This window comes from Cibotium barometz, chromosome 2 (genome assembly GCF_041138505.1).
Source record: "Cibotium barometz isolate CiBa-2024 chromosome 2, ASM4113850v1, whole genome shotgun sequence".
NCBI classification, from domain to species: Eukaryota; Viridiplantae; Streptophyta; class Polypodiopsida; order Cyatheales; family Cibotiaceae; genus Cibotium; species Cibotium barometz.
Window position 1 is genome coordinate 45,397,636 of NC_141047.1, and position 7,695 is coordinate 45,405,330.

The window sequence follows — 7,695 nt, forward strand, 5'->3', positions numbered from 1 at the left end:
ACCCAGTGAATACATTCTCTCCCCCCCTCTCCCTTCTCTTTTTTCTCTAAGTGTCTCTTTTCTCTCCCTTCTCTCTTTTCTCTCTCCTACTATCTCTCTTCCGTTTCTATATCTCCTCGCTCACTTCAATCTCTCTCTCTCTCTCTCTCTCTCTCTCGCTCTCGTTTTATCTCTTTTCTCTCTTCCTTTTCTCTCATCAATATATTATGTTTGTTTCTGTAGACAAATTATGTATGACGTTTGTTCTTGTTGCAATTTTGCTTTTTTATCTTGATCTAAAGAGATTGCATCATTTTGGCAAAGAAAATTTATTTAAATGATTTTCACAGGAAAGAGGCCAAAGAGTGAGTATCCAAGAATGGTCAATACCATCATACAAAACCACATGACTTGACAATGATTATTATCCCTCTCTTTTCCTTGTGTCCATAGGAAGGAGAAGAGTTGCTACGTATACAACTATGAATGATCTTTTTATGAATTGACAACGGTTATTATCTTTCCCTTTTCTTTGCCTCCATAGAAGAAAGGAGAAGAGTCACCACGTATACAATTATGAATGATCTTTTTATACTTGCCTTCTTTTCTACTACACCATGAAGAGATAGAGAGGGATAGTGTTCTATGATGCAACTAAATTTGAGAGATTAAGATAGAAAAGGAAGTTCACTTACGCAATTAAAAACATAAAACTTTTGAATGCTGTCAAATTTTAATTAAGTAAAAATTGTCTTACAAACTCAATTTCTTTAGAGAAAATTTAGCTACTACTTCATGTGGATTTGCATAGACTACACGGAATTCTCTTGAATGTGTCTTGTGTAAAATCTCCACTACCAGCATATAGGTCAAGCACTAAATCCATTTCTCTTTATGAAGGTATTTAGAATCAATATCCATAGCTCTCTACGTCGATGCATTCCTCCTACTAATATCACCATCATATTAGTGTGAATGTAGTTGCCATCAAATGAAGGTAGTGCCATCAAATGACACATTTCTACAATGGGTACTTTTAAATTTCTTCAAGTTATACCTTGCGAAACCCTCCATCTATTTATTTCTACATGATAATCATCATCAATATCCACATCATCATGCACTAAATGCATGTCATCTCATGATACTCATCCTCAGGTATATAGTCATCTCTGCTCACACGTGTAGGGCACTCAATCAAGTCCCTACCTACATCATCCCACGAAAGCAATGCCGAACCATCCATGTAAAGATAACCACATAGATTCTCAACAAAATCACCATGTGTAGAATGTCTAGACCATCTGGCAGCATGGACATCCTCCTCATCAAATAAGTGTCTACACTGGCTAGGTAACAACATCTGGAGCGCAAACATCCATATGTGACATAAATATGATGTGTCATCATCACATGATGTCGGTGAAGAAAGATCTAGAGGTCAAAGCTGTGATGTGCCAAATGTATATGTGAACTCGAAAAATGATATGTATCTCCACACCTGAAATGGTGAATCATATTGAGACAGGCATGGAGCCAGAGTGATAGGGTATGACTAGATGCCACATGATTAACGTCTACGATGGAATCGTATAGTGACATCGTCGACGATGATGATGGTGGGTAGTACGGCGATCATAGGCGGGGTAGAGGTAGTAATGGATCCCCATGTCATCCGCCACCAATGCCCGAAAGTGTGGAAACACCCCTAAATGTGCTTAAGAATGCCACACAACGTGTGAAAAAGGTACCAATATGCTCAAATGACCTGCCCGCACATGAACAAGGGCCAAAAAGCGCGTGTGAAGCCCAAAATAGTCTAAACAAGGGCCAAGATGTACATGTGAACGCTCCCAAAAAAACACCAAACAGTAAAAAATATGCGTGTGAACACCCAAAATTCACAAAATTGGTCACACAGCACACGAACCACCTCGACGACGAAGCTCAAAGCATGTGAACAAAGGTCAAAACAATAACCACAACATGGAGTGACTATCTATAATGTGAATAGCTCAAATGGGATGCAATGTGAAAGGCCACAAGACGGAATGACTGCTTGCAATGTGAATGGACAAGGTCCTAGTGTGAATGACTCAAATGTGTAAAGGGTGGTGGGTAGAAACCTAAATTTTACCTGTTTCTCATTATTCACCTCTCCAAGCCACACTTGAGCCTGAAGAAGACGATGATGGCTTCTTCCTTCCTCTCTCCTCTGGCGGCTGAGAGATAGCTTTCACTCTATGAAGCCTACCCCTCTTACTCAAGAGATGAGAGCTGTTGAAACGTTACCATGACCTGTTGAAACGCCGCGATGATGTGAAACACCTGTCCTTGTTGAATGTGCTGCAGTGTGCTTGTTGAACGGGCGGTGTGCTTGTTGAATGGGTTGAACCTTTTGAGAAGGTTGTGAAGCCTCTAAACATGTTCAGAGACGCTGTAAAGCTATGTTGTAATGCTTAAACGTTGCGGAATCACTGGCTGTAGCTCCGTGTGTTGCCGTCTATAAAACGCTGCTGAAGAGCGCCCCCTAACAATGCTTACTACTGAACGAACTACTGAAGTGACGTACATCATAACTCAGATGGTGCGTTGCTGTCTGCGCTTAGCCTCAAGAGTGAACAACCCGCTGTTGGCTCTGGGGTGCTGAAAACAACAACGTGATGCAACGCTGACAGCCGCCTTTCATCAGAGAGCTTGTAAGGGGCTTCTGCGCCTATAGGCAGGCTGCAACGCTGACAGTCGCCTTTCCTCAAAGATTGGACCAGGCTGCTGATCATCTACCAACACTCGCACCCATTGGGTCTGTCATAATATCCCCCAAACTGGCGCTCTGCGCTTGGAGCTAAGCTAGCAGGCACTATTAATGCTCCCAGTTTGATGTGTAACTGTAACTGTAGCAAGAATCGTACGGTGAATAGTCTTGCCCACTTTGTATTGCTACTGCTCAACTCTGTTTGCTGCAAACTCAGAGTGAATCTGACTGGATAGCTAATGAGAGGAAACGAAAAGAAGAAGTCTACTATTTAGTCTACATTGCCAAATGCCTGCGCTGAGCCTAACTGCCAACGCTTTTACAACTGATGCTTGTGTGTATATTGTTGTGTTAGAGTTGTTGTGTGTGTGTTTGAACATAGAGAAGCAACGCCACTATCAATGATACTCAAGTGCTTTTGAACTAAATCTGGCAGACTACTTTCGAGAGCTGCTAGAAGCTCCTGCTCTTACTGCATTTTGTGCTCTACCAACTAAGCATGAGAAGGTGATGACGGTATCTATTCACCAATGGTGTTGACATGTTAACCAAAAGGACTAAGTTGAGTTAATAACACTAAGTTGCTTTGAGTTGCATGAATATCAAATGCGTCTGCTTCTGTACAAGGGCTATGGTGTTGATTGTTGTTGCCATCTGTTCTCTTCAATGGTTGTGTTACACTTGACCACTCCCTTGCATACTACTGTAGTAGTGATCAGATGGTTGAGACTTGTTGTTGATGATGAGTAGCCTTAACATAAAGCTTGTTGAGAAATGATCTCCATATGGTCATGTTGCTGAGCCTTTAGTAGCATTTCTCAGCCTATCATGTGCTTTGAAGCATATTAAAGCTCACAACCACCAAATATGGGAAAGATCCTATCTTCAAGACTCAAGAAAAACCCTGATCTCCGCTCCTTGGATCTCTTGACGATCCTCGATCTCAAGCTCTATCATAGACTTGACCAACTCTGCACACCTCTTTGAAACTACATGAAAATATTTGTAAATTGTTCTCTGCACTTTGTATGTTGGGTCTACTCTTTCTTCAGAGTCACTGGTATATCGAGAGCTTATGTGCTACCAATTGTTTGTCTTTCATCCTCAATATTTTGCAAGCATACTTGGAAAACCAATGTTTGAAGGTTGTTATAGCCCAATGAAGAAATTGTGTGAGCTTGCTTTTATTGTCAAGAGTTGCTTGGTTATTTGCGATGCTGTTAGGCTTTGTCTACTATTGTCAAGACTCTTTTATAATCCTTGGCTAACTAGGTTAGAAGACCCCTTCTATGCTACCCAGCTTGCTGTAAATTCTTGAGGGTTGCTAACCAATCAATGACTGGTATTTCCACACCAACGGTCAACACAACTCAAGCCTTATGGTGTATGAAGCATATTGGTTAGTGCTAATGGTGTGGGTGGTTCAATAGTGTCAATGGTTTGTATTCAACTCCCAATGAGGCTTTCTTGATTTGCAACAAATAATTGCAGCAAAGTTTTGTTCAATAGTGCATTCATACATCTTTTCATGCCTTGTATACATCATCTCTGACATGCATACATCAACTTTTTGCATATTTGTCAACTTCAAACCATGGATGTCTTGCTTGCATCATTATTCACTTGCATATATTAAGATTTGCATTAAACTTTGTAATCTATCAAGAATCTTGCTATCTTGCAAATTTGTACTTGCACTTTCTTGCACTCCAACGCACCAAGATTCACTTCTGTCTCCACTTCTTGTGCATTTATGACTAAATAAAACTTGATATTGAAGTTTTCTTGTATAGAATGTAAAGATCTTGTACAAATTTTAAGAAAATCAACTTTAGGGTAAGATTAAGGTTTAGAGTGACTCACTGGCACCATTTCTTGCACTAAATTTGAAGAATTTTAAATTTTTATACTTTTCTTAAAAATTTGTACCAAGTATACTAAACTGCACAAAAAATCTTGAAAATCTGCAACAACTGGTACAATAGTTCTAAACTACACTTTGCATAGTTTCTCCCAAAAGACTGCAAAGACTTCAAATTTGCAAGAAAATCTTGAAAATTTACAACTGGTACAATAGTTCTACATTGCACTCTGCACAGTTTTTTCAAAAAAACTTCAAAGATTTCAAATATGCAAGAAAATCGGCATATTTTGCACTTTCTTGTTTTTTGCAACTTCTTGAATTTTTCTGCATAGTAGCAAACCCTAAATCTCTCCCTAGTTTCAAAACTAAGGAAAACTCTAAAGGCTCTTGCTAAACTATAAAAAAGTCCACCATATTTTTTCTCAAAATAAAGAAATTCTAAGAAAATCAGATTTCTAAAATTTAGGGTTAATGAAGTGGCGAAAATGATTCAATAGATCAAAAGCCTAAGCTTTGATACCAATGTAAGAAAGCAGTAGCTAGATTATCCTAGAATATCCTAGAATTAGTCTAAGATTATCATAATTAGCTTGGATTAGGGAGAGCAAGAGAGATCATCACTAAGGAGCATGGAAAGTAAATGTAATGAGTATCACTAAATATCCAAAAGGTCTCAAAAGGTACAATACTCCTAGAGCACGTCTTTTATAGTCACAACGCCCATGTGTCCTAATCCCACATGTAAATGACCCTAAGCCTATGTGTCTAGGCCCATCCCATGTGCATGTGCATCCTAAGAACACTTTGTTACAATACTACTCATCATCGTCTGTAATGTAGTTTGTAAACACTTGCAAGTATGGTGAAATACTCTTTCGGCAATCTATTATCTTTAAAAGCACTCACCACCAATATCGTTTCATGTAGGGATTACGCCTGTATCAATACCAAAGATGGATCGACCAGTGGATAGCTTTATGATCATCGTGTGGTAGTATATGTTTGAAAAAATTCCTTAAATTTTGAAGGCGTTCATGATAGCAATACCTTGAATGGCTTTGTGGAGGTTAACTTATTCTTCATTTACTTTCATATTTCTAATGGTCCATCCCATTTTCACATGGTTGCTGAGCACAATGTCTTTATTTTTTCCTTTGTCCATAGTCTTGAAGTAAAGAAAAGCTACTATGTAATTGTTGAAAACTCAATTATTAATAAAATCGATATTATTGTTTATTCATAAGTAAGCTTATTTTTTATTTCTCAGAATGGATTAAGAGATGGATGTTTCTATGTCATTTGGGCAATAGTTTCATTACTATTGTATAGTGTATGCTAGCCTTCCTTTGTGAACACATTTAACTTTTGAAGGCGTTCATGATAGCAATACCTTGAATGGCTTTGTGGAGGTTAACATAGTCTTCATGTACTTTCATATTTCTAATGGTCCATCCCATTTTCACATGGTTGCCGAGCACATCTTTATTTTTCCTTTGTCCATAGTCTTGAAGTAAAGAAAAGCTACTATATAATTGTTGAAAACTCAATTATTAATAAAATCAATATTATTGTGTATTCAGAAGTAAGCTTATTTTTTATTTCTCAGAATGGATTAAGAGATGGATGTTTCTATGTCATCTAGGCAACAGTCTCACTACTAATGTATAGTGTATGTTAGCCTTTCTTTGTGAACACATTTAACTTCTGGTGGATTTTCTATACATTATATAAATCCATTATACATCAATAAACATTCTCAACTATACTTGGTTGGTTCGCCATGCTTACACCTGCCTTTATACTTGGTTCGCCATGCTTACACCTGCCTTTATATCGATGGTGGGTATATTTTATAGATAAGAGGTCTGGACAACTTGAATGTATAGTATATATTAGATATCATACACGAAATTTAGAGAAAAATGTCAATTATCAAGGTATTACTTGTTGAGATTAATTAATTTCTACAACATCAAGAACTGTTGATTCCCTCACTTCGCTTGTTTGTTTCTCTCCTATGGACATAAATCCTGTCAAAATCTATTAAGCAAATGTGCTTACAGATTAGAGACCGACTGCTAAAGTTTGCATGTGAATATCTAGGACGTTGAACTTGATTAGTGTCAAAGGCTTCGATGATGAAGGTAGCTCACTCACAAAATAAAGCCATAGGAGGTTTACCCCTTTGCGATTATTACATATTTATTAACTATCATTTCTTACTTAAAATCATGTTATTGCGACTATGAGTAATAAATGTGATTTTTTTTCTCTTACCTGAGTAGGGATCTATGATTCATGTGTTATGTGCTGAGAGGGAGATCATGGGATGCCATCTCACTACCATCTTCATGTGATTCATACTCATTGGCAATAACTTCTTCCTCCTCATCTTCTTGATCCTCAACATCCTCCTCTTGATCCCCTTAGTATCTTTCTCATTTTCTTTCTCTTCCTTCTCACTTAAAGGTAACTTGCCTTTGCCTTTGTCTCCAAGAGCCATGCGGACTCACTCATTAGCATTTTTCCCTTCACATAAAATAACAATATCTAATTTAATAGACATAATTGATTCTTGTTTTCATATAAGGATACAAATCCCATATATTAATTTCATCTTGTTTTACCAATACAATAAATCATTAAAATACAACTTACCACTCTTGCCTATTTTTTTAGCAATACTTGTAGATATCTTTTCTTCTCCTCTTTTGGATACTCATCCTTGGGGTAATTGGGGAATAGTGGGATAAGAGATATATGTAGTTGTATCCCATAGGTCTCGCTTTTGAGCCACTATATACATTGTGTTTTTGTGATCAAGGTTCTGCCATTCCTTTATAATAGGTGGCAGTGATGTATGCTTCTTTGTGTTATATACACTTATATATCCATCTTTGAATATCCACACGTTATTATATAAGAAAATACTTATGCATTAATTTTTAATGCAATGATCGTATAAATTTATGCATGTACCTATACACAACTTGGCTCATGCGGGCTGAGTGTAGTCGGGTCTGCAATAAGTCCGTGAGCCCCAAGTCACTGAAGTGGTGAGAAAACTCCAGTATCTGGTCACGAAGAACTTCCTCTA